The 20,573-nt window shown below is 34.2% G+C and overlaps 1 long non-coding RNA gene across 1 annotated transcript; it reads right to left on the reverse strand.

The window, feature by feature from the left end:
- Window positions 1-4,170: 4,170 nt before the first annotated feature.
- Window positions 4,171-8,395, reverse strand: LOC131636793 (uncharacterized). The gene is made up of 2 exons (XR_009294179.1): window positions 7,634-8,395; window positions 4,171-7,506 (listed from the first exon to the last, which is right to left on the reverse strand). It is a non-coding gene; the product is annotated as an uncharacterized LOC131636793 (long non-coding RNA).
- Window positions 8,396-20,573: the final 12,178 nt, after the last annotated feature.

Raw genomic sequence — 20,573 nt, forward strand, 5'->3', positions numbered from 1 at the left:
GGTGATATTTACAGGAGAAGCAAGGCAAAATTCCCTTACATGCATGAAGACACTTGTCTTTTGTCTTCCACGCACCATAACAAGTGTACTTTGTAAGGCATGCACCACAACAAGTGTATTTTGCAAGACATGCACCATAACACGTGTACACCATAAACCTTGCTAGATGTCATCACATGCAACCTTCCATTTTGTCAAATGTGAGTTTGCTATGTGGAAATATCTGGACCCCATGGATATATGGGTAAGATTCACCTCTCTCAAAGTTAGGTTTCATAGAATCTATAGTATCTCTGACCAACATGATCGATATGTGTGGATTCTGACTTGGTATCTGCGGTGGAGGAGAAATTGGTTGTTTATGAATATGAGTGGGTTAAAAACCTACTGTTAGTTATTCAGGGATGGTAACCATGTCTAAAGAGCTATAAGTGATTATGGAGGTATTCTAAGGATAAGGTGTCATAAGTAGCCTCAACTTATTTTGTCATATTAGAGCAGACCCCCTCCCACTAGTATCCATTCTCATTATTTATTCTTCGCATTTGGATTAGATTGACTCCCTCTAATTTAGTTGTGGTATCTTTACAAATTTTTCAAGATAAGATCCATACTAAAGCGAAATAGTGTAACCATAATATTCTTGTTAATCTAGATTGTGTTATTTGCAATGTGTGTGTGACTCAGTAGAGTCAGTTTCTCATCTTTGTGTAACTTGTGATATGGTGGCAAATGTGTGGTATTTAGGGGTGGACAAGACCCTCTAGACCGAAAAAACCGGCCCAACCGTGCGGGTTTTATTGCATTAGGCGAGTTTGAATGGGTTAACGAGTATTGCGGGTTGTAAGGTGTGGTGGGCGGGTCCGGTTTATTTAATTCAAACCGACGGTAACTGAACTCGCCCGTTAGAAATATCAAAATTGTGGTTTAGGATTATTGCAGCTACATTAGTTATCACATTTACTCTTTCATTCTCTCACTCTAAAAAAACTCTAGCAGAAGAAAAATATCTATCGGTCGCCACCTCTTTGCCATTACCAGTTCCACCATTCAAGTATTCATGATTCTTTCTCTCTTTCACCTCACCACTCAACTCTCTATCTTTCACTCTTCATTCCAAATCTCATTTAAACTCTTACCACCAAAGAAATTTCGGTCTTGAATATCGAAGATAGATCATCATCTCACTCACTTAAATGGTTGGGTTTTTCTTTCCATTTTTTATCTTCTATTTTGAGTTTGTTTTTGTTGCTATTTTTTCATTTGTTTAGGTAGTGTTTTCTGACTTTTTATGTTTTACTTGTTTTCTAACACTTTTTTGGTATCTGACTGTATATTTTTCAGATTTAGATGATGAAAATGTATTTGATTCATTTTTTATTTTGATTTTGGTATCTAACTATGTATATTTTTCAGATCTAGAAGCATAACTATGTATCTGACTCCATCATTCTGCTTCTTCGGTTGTTGTCCCTCCATTTCCTTCGCGTGCTGATTATGCCACTTATGTTAATTGGCCTGAGGACAGGCCTTTCTTTTCTGAGGGGGCAGAAGATGGTGGTGATGATGATGATCATGGTGGTGATGATAATGTTGAGAGGGATGAGATTGGTGATGAGATCTTGGAGTAGTGGGCTACAAAGTGAAGATTTTTTTTTTGTTCATTATTATTGCTAGTTAATTTAGTTTTAGTTCAAACTTGTGTTATGTTGGTACTTTAGTCAAACTTGTGTTATGGCGGTATTTCGTACTTATTTTGTTGAGTTAAAAGTTTTTAGTATGATATGTGTTGGTTTCAAATTTTAATTTTTGTTTTGTACAAATAAGTGTGGCTTGGTTGTTTTTAATGTGTTTGGTTTTTGTTGCTCAAGGAGCATGATTTAATTGAAAAAGTTAGTATCAATTCAAAAGTTTGGATGGTGATGATAAGAATCTCAATGTTGTGCAAATAAGGTATTGCTTTAATTGCTTTGTAGAATGATAGCACGATAATGAAATTAGCACTTTATGCAAAAGTCGTGTCCATTTTGTAAATATGTGTTCATGTGTGAATCATTAGGACATAACCATATATATGAGTAGCTTCCATTGTTCACCAAAATTATGTGATTTCTAGTAATTGTGTTTAGCTCGTTCGATTCATGCCAAATCTTGTTGTTCATTTGAAATTGTGGAACTTAGAAGGGATCAAGGCGTTGTTTGTGTAATTGAGAAAAATCACCATTCCAAAAGGGCTTCAATTTACCTTGTTTATGTGTGTGCATTTGTAAACCCTTTTGAGCCGAAAGTTTGTGTGAATGAATCTATTGCAGGCCAACAAATTATTAAGATTACCACTTAGTAATTGTGTTGTTGATCAAAGCAAATTTAGTCAATGTTGATTTTTGATAGGGATCTCATGCATCTCCTTAAGTTGTTGTGGAAGTTTTAACCTTTGTTGAGTGAGCAATTCCACTTGTTGAGTCAATAACTTGTTTTGAGCAAGTATTGCATCATTAGTATTTAACTCAAGGACTCACGAATTTCTTTGTAAAGTACTTCGGTTGTGTTGTCCTTGATGATCGTTGAGATCCATTCTATCAATAATAGCTATTGCTTCTTCTGCACTCTTCGACATCAAAGAACCACATGCGGTAGCATCCAAAAGAGTATTCAGTTGTGGTTGAAGTCCATTTCTAAAGATAAGGATTTGAATAAGCTCATCAAATTCATGTCCTTTGCATTTTCGTACCATAGATTTGAACCTATCCCACGCTTCATTGAGAGCTTCACTTTGCCCTTGAGAGAAAACAGAAATAGAAGTTTTAGCTTCCATGAACCTATTGTGTGGAAAGAATCGATCAAGAAATTTCTACTCCAATTCATTCCAGTTAGTCATGATGTTATTTGGTTGGTCAAGATACCATTCCTTAGCTTTTCCTATCAAGGAATGAGGAAATAGTCTCTTGAAAATCTGAACCTCTTCTGCCTCCAGAGCACCGATTGTTCCGGCTATCTCATAGAACTTCGTGAGATAAGTGAAACGATCTTCGTGATCAAGTCCTGTGAAAGGATTTTGATACAACATTGAAGTAACCTCTTTTTCATCTCGGAGTTCCTTCCATTGTTTTGATCACGAGCAAATTGAGCATTCAATCGAGGGATATTAACACAAGGCCCTCGAGGTTGTGGAGGTGGAGGTGGAGGTGATTGTCCTTCCATCTCTTCCTCAACTAGGTTTTCAATCGGAGTTGAATAAGTTGAAGCTTCCCTTTGTTGTCTTCTTTCCTTAGCTAGTTTTCTTCGTCTTTGAGTTTTGCTATTCAGTCTACGAGCAGTCCTTTCAATCTCAGGATCAAAAAGGAGTTAATCTGCAGGTACACTTCCTCGCATAAACTGTTTTCTGAAAAGCTAACCAAGCAAATTAAATAACATAAGGAATAAGACTTGAGATATAAGAGCTTAATAATAAAACTCAAAACAAAACAAACTATTGCAATGCTTGTAATATCTAAACAACAATCCCCGGCAACGGCGCCATTTTGTTGAAAGTTTATTAGAGTACTTTTTTAGTTATCGTTTTCACAGGGATTGGTGTGATATTACTATTGTTCTATAGTTTACAATTGTTTTAAGCTTAAGTTTCAAAAAAGGTTTTGGTTTTGGTTTTAGTAACGAAATTGTTTGATCTCATAAAAGTATCGATAAAAGAGAATTTTTTGTTTTAAATGATAGGTAAAAGAATGTCAAGATTAGGGTTTAATAATCTACTTCATATGTATTTTCTTGATAGAGCATGTGAACACATAAATGACAAATATAATCACATATCCTCTCAATATGTTTCATCTCTAAACCATATTGTGAGTTTTACCATTTTGATCCTTAGATGATCTCTCAATCTAACTATCAAAATGACAACATTCAAAGCTTGATATTAGTGAATATCAACTCACAAAGCTATCTCTAAACTTTATTTGTTGATAGATGAAAAACCTAGTTCAAGACTTGAAAACTACTCCCTCTGTCCCAAATTATAAGAGAAATTCACCTTTTAGATTCATTGAATAATTAATGTATCTAGTCTATATATACACCAAATACATAAATTATTCAATGAATCTAAAAAGAAAATTTTTCTTATAATTTAGGACAGATGGAGTATTTCTCAATAAGAACTCAAATCAAATATACATATAAACACAAGGTTTTTCAACATATATTAATCATCACTTGTTCACATACAAAGTATCAAAAGAAACACATACTACAAGAAATATTATCTACCTCTAATCTTGACACCAAGAAGGATTTAACCACCCATTTCCATGGTGACTTGAGCAACAAGTAAACAATCAAGCTTAATGAACATCAAACTTGAAGTTTCAAAGATTGATGGTTGAAAGCTATGATTTTGGTTAGCAATGGAGGAATTAGGGTTTTTGCACACAAAATGGTGTATTTTTGGTCAAGAGAGAGAAACAAAAGATGTAATTCATAAAATATCTACAAAGTACTCTAAAAGCATGGCCAATTTGCCCAGATTCGCTGGGTGGCTACTTCCTTTGGCCGGGCGAAGCCCACTTAGAAGCCCACGTGACACAAATCTATGATTCTTCGGCTTTTTTGCACTTTTGCGATTACCAAACACTGAAGCACTAGAAAACACATTAAAAAAACCAAATATTCACATTTTCCAAAATCACTTATTTACATAAGCTATTTTACTCAAAAGCCTAGAAAAGGGCTTAAAAGTATCACATTTTTACATGATAATCAAACTACTGTGACAACAAGATCTCCTTGTATAATGCATATCTTTCACGTTCCATCCTTATTTCATCAAGGATATACTTAGATATATTACGATCCATAGCACTCAGGCATCATGGCCACAATTATGTTTCTTTGAAGGCTCATAAAAGAAATTAATTTATTTCGAGTTAAAGTATATTTTGAATTTAACATAGTGTTGTTTATTGTAAATCTGTAACAAGGATTCAAAAACTTCAAAGAGATATAACAATATTTATGTATTATTGAATCTTTATCCAACTAATTTCTATCATCTTTATCCTTAGTTTCAATACTGACATGAAAAACTAAAAATTATTCTACCATTAGTTTAAGTTTCAATACTTACATGAGATTTTTTTAGTTAAAGTTATTAATGTTGATTTATTAGTTTGGAATATGTTTAAAGTTAGTTACTAATGTGGAATATGTTAAGTTTCAAAACTAAAAATTATTCTACCTTCAAAAATATTCTACCTAAAGTTACTGATGTGGATTTCTTAATTTAGAATATGTTTATAGTTGGATATCTTACTTATAAAATTATTTTGAAGGTCTTAATTTGGATATCTTAGTTATTGAATGAAATTATTTTACTTTGTTTAGATTTAATAGTTACTAAATTATCTCCGTTTATGTTTATTGCATTTTAGGACTTATTTTGGAATATGAATTTCTTTGCTTCAATTGATGAGAGTGATGATGTGGATTTGGACCTAACTGTTGAACAAGATTGTGAGTCGGTGAAACCTAATTTGTAATGTGTTAGTGGAAGCTAGAAAAATAAAGAACACTAATAAAAGGCAGAAAGCTCAGGTGTGAAAGGTTTTTTACTATGATAGAAGGGTTGGATAGTGAAGAAAGGCAAAGAGCAAAATGCAATGCATGTGGTACGTCATATGCGTGTGGAGGAAAACAATATGGAACAACTTCTCTAAAACGTCATCTTGAAATTTGTAAGAAAGTTAATTTTGGAGATGTTAGTCAGATGATGTTAGACATGCAAGGAAAGCTAAAATCATTAAAGATTGATAATTTGGTGTCTCGTGAAATGTGTGCCCGACTAATTATCAAGCGGAATCTTCCTTTTAAATTTGCTGAGTTTGAAGAGCTTACAGCTTGGCTTCAGCATTTGAATCCTGATTACATTCCTATCACCAGAAATACTGCCTTGGCAGATGTTGTGAAAATATACAAAAAGGAAAAGGAATAAATTAAGATAGAAATGGCCAACACTCCTTATAGGATTTTTTTAACTTCGGATTTATGGACATTAATTAATACCGATGATTATATTACTTTAACTGCTCATTATGTTGATAAAAATTGAAAGTTAAATAGTAAATTCCTCAACTTTTGTCACATGTCTCCTCCTCACACTGGTTTTGAGTTGTGTAAAAGAATATATGTGTCCTTCTTGCATGACACCATTAGCAGAAGCATTATCCAAAGTAATGGTAAAAAACCTTTTTTTCTATTTCCCAATGAGTCAGAAACTCATATATTCTTTTAAAAAACTAAAAGTCAGTGTGAAAAGGAGACGTGTCACAAAAGTTGGGAATTGTACTATTTAACTTCCAATTTTTATCAACATAACCAGTAGTTAAGGTAATTTAGCCCACAATATTAATTGATGTCCATAAATCAGAAGTTAAAGAAATCCTACAAGTGTTGGCCCTTTTTATCTTATTTTTTTCCTTTTTCCTTTTGTATATTCTCACATCATCGGCCTTGGCGGTATTTCTTGTGATAGGAATGTAATCAAGATTCAAGTACTGAAGCCAAGTTGTAACCTCTTCAAACTCAGCAAATTTAAAAGGAAGATCTCACTTGATAATTAGTCGAGCACACAATTCACGAGACACCAAATTATCAACCTTTAATGATTTTAACTTTCCTTGCAGGTCTTACATCATCTAACCAACATCTCCAAAATTAAGTTGTCCCATATCGTTTTCCTCCGCACACATATGACGTACCACATGCATTGCATTTTGCTTTTTGCCTTCCACACTGTCCAACCCCCCGACTATCCAACCCTTCTATCGTAGTAAAAAAAACTTCCACACATGAGATTTCTGCCTTTTATTAATGTTTTTTATTTCCACTAACACATTACTATTAAGTTCCACCAACTCACAATCTTGTTCAACAGGTACAAATCCACATCATCACTCTCATCAATTGGAGCCAAGAAATCCAGAGATAATTTAGTGACTAATAAATCCTAACTAAGTAAAATTATCTCATTCAGTAGACCTTCAAAATAATTTTGTAACTAAGAAATCCAACTATAAACATATTCTAATTAAGAAATCCACATCAATAATTTTAGATAGATTATTTTTTAAGGTAGAATAATTTTTAGTTTTGAAACTAAGTTTAAACACTTTCCAAACTAAAAAATCAACATCAATAACTTTAACTAAAAAAATTTATGTAAGTATTAAAACTTAAACTAATGGTATAATAATTTTTAGTTTTTCATGTCAGTATTAAAACTAAGAATAAAGATGCTAGAAATTAGTTGGATAAAGATTAATAATACATAAATATTACTTTATTTCTTTGACGTTCTTAAATCCTTGTTACAGATTTACACTAAACACCCATATATTAAATTCAAAATATACTTTAACACAAAATAAATTAATTTCTTCTATGAGCCCTCAAAGAAACATAATTGTGGTCATGATGCCTGACTACTCTGGATTGTAATATATCTAAGTATATCTGGATGAAATAAGGATGGAATGTAAAAGATATGAGATCTTCTATGAAGAAATTGTCAATAAACCTTTAGAATCGACATGAGATATGCAAGAACCTTTAAATAAGAGTGAACATCCGGAGGAATTACCTGGAGGCTGAGAAGATTCGTCGAAATTGTGACTCATGAGCGATTGCGGAAGGGTATGAGTTGCTGTTCCGTGCCCACTCGTCTGCGTCGTGCGACTGCTCCTACTTCATATCAGATCCAAGAAACTTTATTGAACCTGCATAATCGTAAACATCACCAAAATCAACAACAAATCGAACTCACCTGCAAATCACACCAACTCAGTGTCACTATTCAGCAATCGTTCATCGCACCACTTTCAACCTCATAAGTCTTCGCAGCAGAACTTGCAAATATCATCCTCATAACAATTCGTTCAACACACTCTTCACGCAACTTCAAACTTCAACGCATCAGAAACCTGCAGATCGAACACAATAACCTCGCAACCGAAGTCGTCGCTGGATCGGTAACCGTTAATCTCAACATTGCGTTTTCTTTTGATTGTTGATAATGGTAAGTTGATTGCTCCACTAAGTAGGGTTCGCGTTTGAGAATATTAATGCCAGGTTAGTTGGTTTAATTTTGTTGTTCATGATTCCTTTGTTGTTCATATTTTGAGCGAGAGAGAGTCGTTAGCGAGAGAAAATCGAGAGAGAGGGGAAGCTTATCCGAGAGAGAGAGCGATTGTGAGGAGATTTTATTGGTTGTGCGTTTAGAATTCGAGATGGAGAGAAGTGATTTTTGGTGATTGTTGTTCAGTTGAGTGAAAGAGCAGAGGAAGGTGGAAGATCGTGAAAACTACAGAGGAATAGTGAGAGGGTGGAACGGCCCTGAGTCCCTCTTTTGATGGCTAGGGATTTTTTGTTGTAGTGATTTTGGGCTTAAGTTATCTCAATCCGGCCCATACTTGGTTTCTATTTCACACCGTTTGATCCACAACACCCCCTCCCCTGGACTGAAAACTTTGTGCTGGGCCACCCTTTTGAAGCCCGGCGAGATTTTCATGCTGCACACCACCCAGCAGCTTTCTCACCCACCAAGCTGACATTAAACCTTTTTGGGCTCAGCATTTCTTTTTTTTTTTGGCTTTATACCACCGGTTTAGTCCGGTTCGGGGGCGAGTTTTGGCATCAAGTGGTTCCATCCCCCTCCCGATCGGAATTGCGGGGGATCGAACCGTGATTCTCCCTACCAAGTCCAGCGCCAATCACCACTGGACCAACTAACGATTGGTGGCTCAGCATTTCTTTTATTTGCACCCTCCCTTATTTATTTTAATTAGCCGATGTGTTGTTCCTTTGATTTTTAGTTTAAATTTTATTTGCTTGATTTTAATTCATGATACAAATAAAATCCAAAAACATGTTTTTAAATTAGATTTATTTTTTTATTTTATTTAAAAACCCCAAAAATACTATATTAGTCTTCTAATCCCAACTATAGGTCCATTGTACATGACAATATTAGGATAGTCTTTCCCCTCATTTCCATTCCTTCTCTTCCTTTTCAACATTTCAAAACATCTAATAAAGGACGGTGCGAATTATACTACTGCGAGCCTTAAGTAGCGGAAAGAGCGAGCGGGTCCATGCCCTAAACTTGCTCTTCTCTGTTCATAGACTTATGTGTGGTTCAAATCGCAAACTTTCCCCTTTAAAAGACTCAACAAAAAAAATCTTCTTAAAACACTTAATAAATATTGATAAGAATCACACTAACGCAAGCCTTAAGTAGCGGAAAGAGCAAGCGGGCCCATACCTTAAACTTGCTTTTCTCTGTTCAGAGACTTCTGTGTGGTTCAAGTCTCAAAACTTAAAAACAAGTAAAGGGGAGATGTGTAACACCCCATAATTTCATAAATTAATTTAATTGGAATTTAAATTAATATTTGGAGTTAATTAATTAAATTGGATTATTGGAAAAATTGTGAAAGAATGATATTGGGCTTGCTTTTGTGTTGTGATTAGTAGAGAGGGGGGTGCTAAGAGTATAGGCCTCACTAATCATTATTTTATTTTTCATAAAATTAGAGAAGTTGTGAAAAAAGGAAAAATAGAAGCAAAAGAACAAAAGTTAGAGAACATAAGAGATACGTGAAAGAGGAGAAGAAGAGGAAGAAGAGGACCTTCAAGAGCTCCGATCAAAGGGAAGAGGGGACTCTTCGGGTTAGTGATTATTATACAATCAAGGGTAGTAGAACTGATTAGAATTTTTGTTGATTTCAATTGAATGTGTTGGGGTTTTGGGGTAGAATTGTTCATGGAAATTAATCCCTAAATTGATTAGAATTGGAGAAATTGATGCAATGATGCGTTTATAATTGTTATGTTACGTATATGTATGATTCTTATGCTTTTGGGTGATTTTCTGTTGTTTTGAAAGTTGGAATTTTGGATAAAAGGGGTGGATTTCGTAGCACCAAGAAGCTGCAGAATTTTTTATTCTGGGTTAAGGGTAACGGGTTACCCAGTTATGGTAACTGGTTACCCAGTCAAATAGAGGCGTAGAAAGTGCAGTTTTGAATGGGGTAACGGGTTACCCAGTTACTGGAACCGGTTACCAGAGAAACAGTAGCTTAAAAATCTAAAATTTTGAACAAGTTAACGGGTTACCCAATTATGGTAACCGGTTACCACTGAAACTTTTTGAAAATTGTTTTATTTTAAAAATCCGTAACTTTTGAACCGAGCGTCCGATTTATGTGTCGTTTTGGGTGTTGCGAAACTGATTTAGAGATTTATATGATGAATTGATGAAATGGGCAGTGGCCCAATTTTATTTTAAATCTTGATTTAATTTAAATGACGAACCGTAACATTGTGTACATATATGTGTGAATGTAGAAATGTGTTGTATGATGATGAACTTATCCTGATGTCTATTTTGAATTGGATGATATTTAACATGATTATGTGTGATATAATTGGATGGTTGCTAAAACATGTGCATGCTTATTGGTGATGAAATAGAGAGTTGTAATGAGACGATGCGAAGCATCGGATCGGTGATGTTATAAGTATGTCATATGTATGCATTCATTCATACGCATTTGGTGATGGATCCCTGTGATGTTGTGGATCAAATGGTTAGAATAATTCCCATTCTGTGGAATTTGTGTCGGTTGGGCTGTATCTTGGAGATGAATAGATCAGTCGGGTGGGTTTAGCCCATGTATGGTACCACATGCATAGAGTCAGTTCATTCATGTGCATAATGATATAGTATGACTGAATGAATTGCGTGTTGTTCAATGATGTGTTTGTTGGCATGGTATTTGATTAACTGTTGGAAATCTGAAATACATGTTATAATTGGGCGAATAATAATTTTATGATGTTTTATTGTTTATGAATGTATAATACGTATTAATTGCGAATGAGACTCGCCATTACATGTTGATATTTTCAGATTAAGGAGTATCTGCCTATTGATCGATGAGGATAGCTTATAGAGCTCATCCAGTAGTCTGGTGTCGTGTTATTCATGCTCTGATAGTGTAACACATGGGAACGATTTAGTTAGAGTTTGAATTGCGTACTTTATTTTGGTAGTTTTGGATTTTTTCCATTACTTTGATTTGGTGATGTATACACTCCGCTGTGTTAATTAAACATGATGTGGTTTAATTGGTGAATCATTTCTAATAAGGCATGACGATTGACACATGTTTGGTTTAAATTAATTGTGGCACCCTTGGTTATATGTTTTTACTCTGATTATTTTAATAATTTCCGTAGGGTTTAGAAGGGTGTTACAAGATGCGCGTCCTACCATTGGGTTTAATGTGTCATTTGTCTACATCAAAAAACACCAACAAATTCAATTTTCTTTTCCCTTTAAGGACATGTTAATTTCTTTCTACGACAATTGTGTAAGTCCCCAAAGATCGGGCAGCAATACCTTGGTCGTAAGACCTTTATTTGTTTCCCCTTTAGGTTTTACTCGATGTTTTCCTTTCCCTTCTCTTGGGATAAATAAACAATCAATTGCAACTTCATTAATCATGATTTCGTGCAGTTGTTTCATTCTCCACCCATGTTGAAGTTTGTCATGTGTGAAGGAGGTGATTAGATTTCATTTGGAGGAATTTCAGGTATCCCATCGTCTTCAGAATCATCGTTGACCATGTTATCAAACTCTAACTCTTCATCTTCCTCTTCTTCGTCAACGACATCTACTTCAGCTTGTTCGTCTTCGATAGGATCAACCACTTTTGACTCAATTTGTTGTTCTTGGAGTACAATGTACAACTCAATTGAGCCGTACCCAGAATACTCATGATTAGAAAACATATTCTGAAGGTCCTTGTCATCTTGAACCTCTACCTTATAAAATTTGATTTTGTTCTCACAAAAAAAAACGGATGTTAGTAGATGTGTGACACTGGACCTCGTTTAAGTTTTACCTCTAGTCATTTTTTGAAATACGAGAAATTCGATTTTCTATTTAAACAAAATCGAATATTATAGGTGTTTCTAAATAAAAATAAAGATTCATCAAAATGGTATGTCTAACCATTGAAATGTGCATTGATAACATATTGTGGTGCGGATGACATTTTGTTTGCGTGTTTGAGTGTTTGGGTGTTTCAGTGTTGATAGCATATGGTTCGTATAGGAGAATAAATAGGTGTAGTTAAACAAAACAAGACAATATTGTCTGGCCAAGTGGGATGGCGCCTCCATTATAAAATTGCCTAAGGCGCCAAGTGGGATGTCACATCCCTAGTATGCCTGTCACGTAGCCTGATTCCCTAGCCTGTACCTAAGCCTGCACCCTATCCTACACCTAGGTATGCACCCTAGCCTGTCGCACGCCACTTTGAATTAGGGGTGTTCATGGTTCATGAACTGCATTGAACCAAACCATATTTATGGTTCGGTTCAGTTTATAATAATCACTTCAATAAAAATCTTGTTAACTACTAAAATTGTTTCAATTCAATTTAAAACTAGTTTAGAACCAGTTTATATTTATAAACTAGTTTATAATAAGTTTGCAATTTTAAACTAATTTTATATTTTGAACTTTTTTAAAATTAATTTTTTTAATTTCATAAAAAATTGTAATTTTTATATTAAAAAAATAATATTTTTCAGAATATTTATTTTCAAATTTTTTTCTCAGATTTTTCATAAGCTATTTATAAAAATTTAGTTTAAAATTTCAACGTAAAGTGCAGCTTCGAGAATCATCGAAATTTTACGATTAAGCATTTCTCAAATATAAAAAGAGATTTGGTTCACATCAATAACTCTTCTTTTTCTTCTTCATTGATCTCTGCTGCTTCAGCTTGTCAAATTAATTGGAAGAAGATTGTTTTCTTTTATTCTAGTTTAAATGAAATCACTGGCTAACAATATTGCCTCTAAATTTGATGTCATTGAACTCATATCCATCTCTTGGCCGTTCATTCACTTCTTACTCTTTTTCATTTACATACTTTCAACTTTCACAAATGTGTTACCTAATTTTCTCTAATTTAATGGACATTGTTTTGTTAGGAATTTGTACAATAAAACTGCTTTTATATATAAATTGTTTTCATAAACTATTTAAGAGTTTATAAACTTCTTACTTTTTTCTTATTATTAATGATTTATTTTTTATTTAAAAAAATGTTTTATTTTTTATTTTCAGTTTTTTTTCGAAAAAATTATTTATTTTTATTTTTAGAAATTTTTTATTACCAATTAATTTTTTATATTAAATTAATTTTTATAATTAAACCAGTTATGAACTGGTTTTGAGCTGAATTTGAATTGTCTAAATTAAATGGTTCGGTTCATTAACCATTTAAGTGATTCAGGTTTTTTATGGTGCAATGCAGTTCAGATCAAGTATACAATTCAGTTAACCATATTTTTGAACACCCCTACTTTGAATGGCGCCTCGTTTTTCTTTTGCATGTAGGCGCCATCCCACTTGGCTTGTGAGTGACATGTGTTTTGCATGCAAACAACCACCAACCACCTCATTAACTCACCTCTATACAAGTTCGCCTATAAATATGGCGCCCCATACACTTATTTTGCATCATCAATCCTCACTCTCTCTGATACAAACTCCTACACCCTTATACAATTTTAAATATGGTTCTCACAATGGATGATTCTCATAGAGGAACAAAAGCAAACATTGTCGTGTTTGTAACTTTTAATCATATATATTTAATCACACATGTTTCATTTTTACCTACAATGTTGGAAGGTGGAGACCCAAGACACACACCTTTCATTTACCAATAAGAGAATGTACTGTCACACTAGAGGATGTGTACATGTTAATGGGTCTCCCTATTGATGGTAAGGCGGCGAATGGGTCGGTTCAACAACCTAATTCTCTATGCTAGGAAATGTTGGGCAAAGATATGGTGGATAGAACTGTTGCTAGGGGCCAAGTATTTTTCTAACCAAACTTAAATCGCATTATAGGTCTCTTGACTTGAATGAAAATTCGTCCTAAGAAAATAAAATAATTAAAGCCAGAAATTATATTATGATACTATTTAGAAGCCTGTTATTCCCTGAAAGTACAGGGAATAATGTCAATTTTATGTATTTAAGGTTTCTTAGGGACTTTGATAAAAAAAAAAGTATAGTTGGGGTTCCGCTGTTTTAGCCTATCTATACAGTTCATTAAGTAAAAATGCAACAAACGACACATGTACTTTTTATGGGTGCATTTTCTTACTCCAAGCATGAGGTTGGTGGAGAATGGAGTCCCTTAACCCCGTCAACCATCATCCGTTCATGTTCCCTTATGCAACAAAGTAAGTTTATAGCGTAAATAATTTATTATTTCTCTCTTTGCTAAATAGATGTACATAATTAATTGTTTTTTCATTCCTTTAGGTATTGTGTAACGGATATGGATTATGGCAATAATACAAGAAAAAATGTGGCTCTATATCGTAATCTTTTGGATCACCTTTGTAAAACCCCATTTCTACCCGGCAGTTATATGCAAGAATCAGAGTTTCAAAATTTCTCAACAAACGAATGAGGCGTCACATATTCATTTCAAAACAAATCACTTCATCGCATTTAGCGGATACATAGCACTTTATTTAACCAACTAAACAAATACTCAGCATATAATACTTCTCAAAACGGAATAACTTCATTTATTAAAACATGGCAGAATCATAGTTCTCAATCTTTGAATCAATAATATCCTATTCATCTAAGATAAAACAATAAACGATAACAATCATAAACATCATAAATCATCCCCCCGAGTGCTACGTATCAGAGCGACAACCGACTCGATTAACAACGACTAAATCTTCATACTCGAACACCTGCACGTTACCAATATAAAGGCAACGGCGAACAAGAGAAAAAGGTGAGATATCAAATCATATAAGTGAGCGTATGATAAATTATATATATATATATATATATATATATATATATATATATATATATATATACATATCAGTCATTCACTTGCAAGTCAAATCATGATACATTACGAGTATAAATCACAATTTTAGTCTCAACACATCACAGCATATAAGTCACTCATCTAGTCACAAAACATCACATATACATTTAATTACAAAACATCACATATACGGCTAATCACAAAACATCACATATAAGTCACACCAGACATATTCTGTTAATTGCATTCACAAACATCGATATCATCATACTATTCACAAAATCATCAATTCACATCTTCACATACTTCCATCATTTAACAAGTCACAATATACAATCACCATATAGTCACAAAACGTCACAACTATGAATAACATAAGACACATGGGACATGACTCATGTATATTCATGTGGTACCAATCAGGGCTTCAGCCCCTGTCACCAATTGCCCGAATCTGAGGCATAAGGCATAAGCCTTCGTCACTAATTTGCCAATCCAGGCCGTCACAGAGTATGCATATGAAATGTGACTCGACAAACAAGACATACACAACATACTCATCACAATCACACATCAACACTAGGCATACGCCCACGTCACTTATAATTACCAATTATTAGAGGTAATTTAACGTCACAATTAATCATTCATCTTCACTTAGTCACAAAATTATCATCACAAATATATACAACATCACGTATTACCAATCATCACAAACATCGTCATGTTTTGACACATCATCGCAAATCATATAACTTCACATATTAACAAAATCATTACAACATCATCATGTTTCGGCGTAGCACCACAAACATATAACTTCATATACCGACAAAATCATCACAACAAATTGACACATTGAGCCAAGTCAAATTCGTATTATAATTCTCTATAAATTAGTCGATTTCTTAACTCACTAATCCACAATCAACTGACCAAAATTATTCACCTAATAATCTCTAATTAATCAGATATATCCTACGTCACTACCGGTTATCTAATTTCCGGTTAAATCCTTAATATTCACGACTTTACGAATTTTCGGATTATACACCCAAGTCACTACAAACACAGCTCAACCGGTTAATTCGGATACAATTCTATTCTCTACCGGTTATTCGATTTGTTCGGTTAAATTCTCAATATATTGTAACTTACTGATAAACTGAATAGTTAAATCTAAGTTCAAGTTTATTCCAATTAAATAAGCTCATTGAAAATTAGTTCGACCATTAATTTAATCGACCGATTAATATCATAATTTTGACAAAATAACACCACCACGTTAACCTACTAATTAAACTTAGCTACCACGTAAATTTTCATCAAATTCCGGACAACTAATTATACCGCTTAATTTGGCTATTTCGATCAAACGGGACTGTTTTGTATTTTATTAATTCTACATCTACTGTTTCTAATTATTGATCATTTCATTATCTATATTTCATTTCTTAATCTAATTATTAACCATTTCATAATCTATGTTTCCATTACATATGCATATATATTTAGGCAACTGTGTGAAACATGAGTAAATAATAGAACATAGTTTGAAATAGAAGTAGACAATGTCACAGCACAATGAAATAGGAAAATGGAAAATGAGCATGAATGGGTGCCTCTCGGCAATGGGTTCATTGCCCACATGTATGCCGGTCGTCCTGGCTTTGCCGACTGTCATGGCATCTCCAGCTTCCAACACTCACAGAATCCACATAAAGCATTAAGTATATTTATAGGGCAATTGCAAACAGATACACACATAGAATCAACATAAGACATTATATTTATTTACACGAATAGTAACAAACAACAACACCATCATGTTTATTAACACAAACAGCAACGATTAACACAAGCAAGAGCAACAACCTAAATCCCTAATCCCCAACATACAAGGTTTCATAGGCCCCATTATAGGAAGAGAACCCCACCATTACCTTATCAATGGAACCAACTTAATGGGTCTCCAATTGCATCTTCAATTTGACACCATGGATGGAAGTTTCTAAGCTTTGTTCATCTTTTCTTCAAATCTTGTATTCTCCAAAAATGACAACTACACTTCTCATTTCTAAAACCCTAATTTATTATTCCAATTGGGTTTAGCCTTTAGCACAATTTAGGCCCAATAAGATAAATAGCTCCATTTAAATCAAAATATCACTTTTATTAATATTCCAACAATATAATAAGTTCCAACTTATAAATAATATTATTCTTACTATTATTCTTCGACCTTCCGACTAAAATCCGACTTTTAACTTAATAAATTCAAATACGCTTCTTAAAATAACACCGACAATCCAAATTCGACCAATATATCATATTTCCGATTTAATCTTAGTTACTTAGAAAATTCCCAAAATTTCAAATATTATTCCAATAATATTTCTAATACTGAAAATATCAAAACTCTTGATTAAATATCAATCTGCTATCCCGAACTAATACCGACTAAATCGTCTCAAAATACAAAAACTTCACTAAACACTCCGAACGTCTAGATTAAGCGAATAATCGAATTTCCAGGCGTTACAACTCTCCCCCACTTAGAATATTTTCGTCCTCGAAAATCTACTTGACAACACCATCGCAACCGAATCTTGTATCCAATTCTCAAATATCCAAATCGCGTTTGGTAACACTTCAATCACTACTTCTTCGGCACAACAACAATTCCACAAGAACACAAACACATTACTATTCTTACCAGATTCACAATAATCTACGACCCAATGCAGCATCCTGGCTCATCACACTTATTCCAACAGTTTATCACCCAAACATCAAGATAATTCCACTTCACAGACTTCTGACACATAGTCCTTCATTCCTTACAAGTCGTATAACAACAGTGCCACATAATGCTTCCCCTGCGCAACTCTGATAATCCTCCTTTAAGTCATTGCCTTGTTAAAATTCCATCAACTGTATGGTTCACAAATTCTCAATTCAATACAGACTTTCCCCAATACTCATCCTCACATCGTTGTTTCACTTGCTACTCCCAAATCTTTCACCTTGCGACATTCGCTTGCTCAATACTAACTACCCGAATTGCTCATTTCATCAAACTCTTAGTCAACCACTCCTCTTATCGAGTTACACAAACTGGTGAGCGACTACCTTCACAATATAACATCAATACTCTTTCTCTACTATTAAGATAGCAAGATAGATCTATAACATTCAGTATGATTGTCATCTACCATTAACAATGGATTGAAGGTGATCAGTTCCCCAATTTGTCAATTAGTATTCGACAGTCATAGTGGAGTATAAACCGTCGTTACTTTGTAATAGTGTCATTTCCGAATTTCACTCCAATCCATTAACACGTCATAATCCAATAATTCACTTTGGGTTTTTGCAACTCCCACAACTCCCTACTCATTATATCTTGTCAATGAGGCACCGACATCCAATCATGTTCCAAAATCCGCTTCATAGTCACTTAGCATCACACAAGCGTCGAACTTCTTTCCATCTCCAAAATTACTTCTATACTCTTACTTCACAATTCATCTCATTATCTGTCCGACGCTTCAAACTAAGCTCAAATCGGATATCCGGAACTCAAGTTATGAATCTTTAAAGTTTCACAATGATTCTGAATTTCCTGCGACTAGCTTACGGTGATCTCACTCCGAAACTCACCTTTCTTCGACTCAAGCATGTTTCAAACAGCCTCTAGCATAACTCCTTATAACTCGAGAGATGCATTCTTTCATCGAAATTCCAGTCTTGATATCACGGAGACAACAATTCTTTTTACAAGCTACGCGCGTCCTCGAGTTTCCAACTCGAACTCGCGATTCACAACTCCAAGCATCGACCACATTCGAAAGTCACTTATGCGAGTCCAACATAAAGTCCACTGCAACTTCATTACTCTATCACTTTTCAAACATCGGCATTTCACACAAATGTTACCCGCATCGGCAACTTCACACTCCTCCATCATGCTGAACATCGCAACTTTCTAAATTCCGTCTCTCAAAATCATTCTTAACTTCACGTCACCTTCAAATCTGGGAAACATCCAAAGCTCTCAACAACACTTTCACCATCGCTTATCGACATCATACCATACTTTCTCCTACAACAGAAACCTCTTCGAGAAGCAAGGCTTCTCCCCCACTTATCGTCAAACCAATTCCTGAAATCAAAACAAACAAGTACCGATAGTGTTCACACACTCGTCGCGTACCAAGGGATAGACAACAATTAGACAACATTGGCCGGACAGACCGACCTGCTCTGATACCACTTATGTAACACCCCATTTCTACCCGGCAGTTATATGCAAGAATCAGAGTTTCAAAATTTCTCAATAAACGAATGAGGCGTCACATATTCATTTCAAAACAAATCACTTCATCGCATTTAGCGAATACATAGCACTTTATTTAACCAACTAAACAAATACTCAGCATATAATACTTTTCAAAACAGAATAACTTCATTTATTAAAACATGGCAGAATCATAGTTCTCAATCTTTGAATCAATAACATCCTATTCATCTAAGATAAAACAATAAACGATAACAATCATAAACATCATAAATCATCCCCCCGAGTGCTACGTATCAGAGCGACAACCGACTCGATTAACAGCGACTAAATCTTCATACTCGAACACCTGCACGTTACCAATATAAAGGCAACGGCGAACAAGAGAAAAGGGTGAGATATCAAATCATATAAGTGAGCGTATGATAAATTGTATATTAGGATTCAGACATATATAGTTATCACATCACCAGTATTAATATTGCCATACACTTGGTACTTTCACTAACTCACAAATCTCACATACTTCTCATCGCATCATAAGTCACACTACTTCACATTCGCATCAATTATATATATATATATATATATATATATATATATATATATATATATATATACATATCAGTCATTCACTTGCAAGTCAAATCATGATACATTACGAGTATAAATCACAATTTTAGTCTCAACACATCACAGCATATAAGTCACTCATCTAGTCACAAAACATCACATATACATTTAATTACAAAACATCACATATACGGCTAATCACAAAACATCACATATAAGTCACACCAGACATATTCTGTTAATTGCATTCACAAACATCGATATCATCATACTATTCACAAAATCATCAATTCACATCTTCACATACTTCCATCATTTAACAAGTCACAATATACAATCACCATATAGTCACAAAACGTCACAACTATGAATAACATAAGACACATGGGACATGACTCATGTATATGCATGTGGTACCAATCGGAGCTTCAGCCCCCGTCACCAATTGCCCGAATCTGAGGCATAAGGCATAAGCCTTCGTCACTAATTTGCCAATCCAGGCCGTCACAGAGTATGCATATGAAATGTGACTCGACAAACAAGACATACACAACATACTCATCACAATCACACATCATCACTAGGCATACGCCCACGTCACTTATAATTATCAATTATTAGAGTTAATTCAACGTCACAATTAATCATTCATCTTCACTTAGTCACAAAATTATCATCACAAATATATACAACATCACGTATTACCAATCATCACAAACATCGTCATGTTTTGACACATCATCGCAAAACATATAA

The sequence above is a fragment of the Vicia villosa genome, unplaced genomic scaffold (assembly GCF_029867415.1).
Source record: "Vicia villosa cultivar HV-30 ecotype Madison, WI unplaced genomic scaffold, Vvil1.0 ctg.001831F_1_1, whole genome shotgun sequence".
Classification (NCBI taxonomy): Eukaryota; Viridiplantae; Streptophyta; class Magnoliopsida; order Fabales; family Fabaceae; genus Vicia; species Vicia villosa.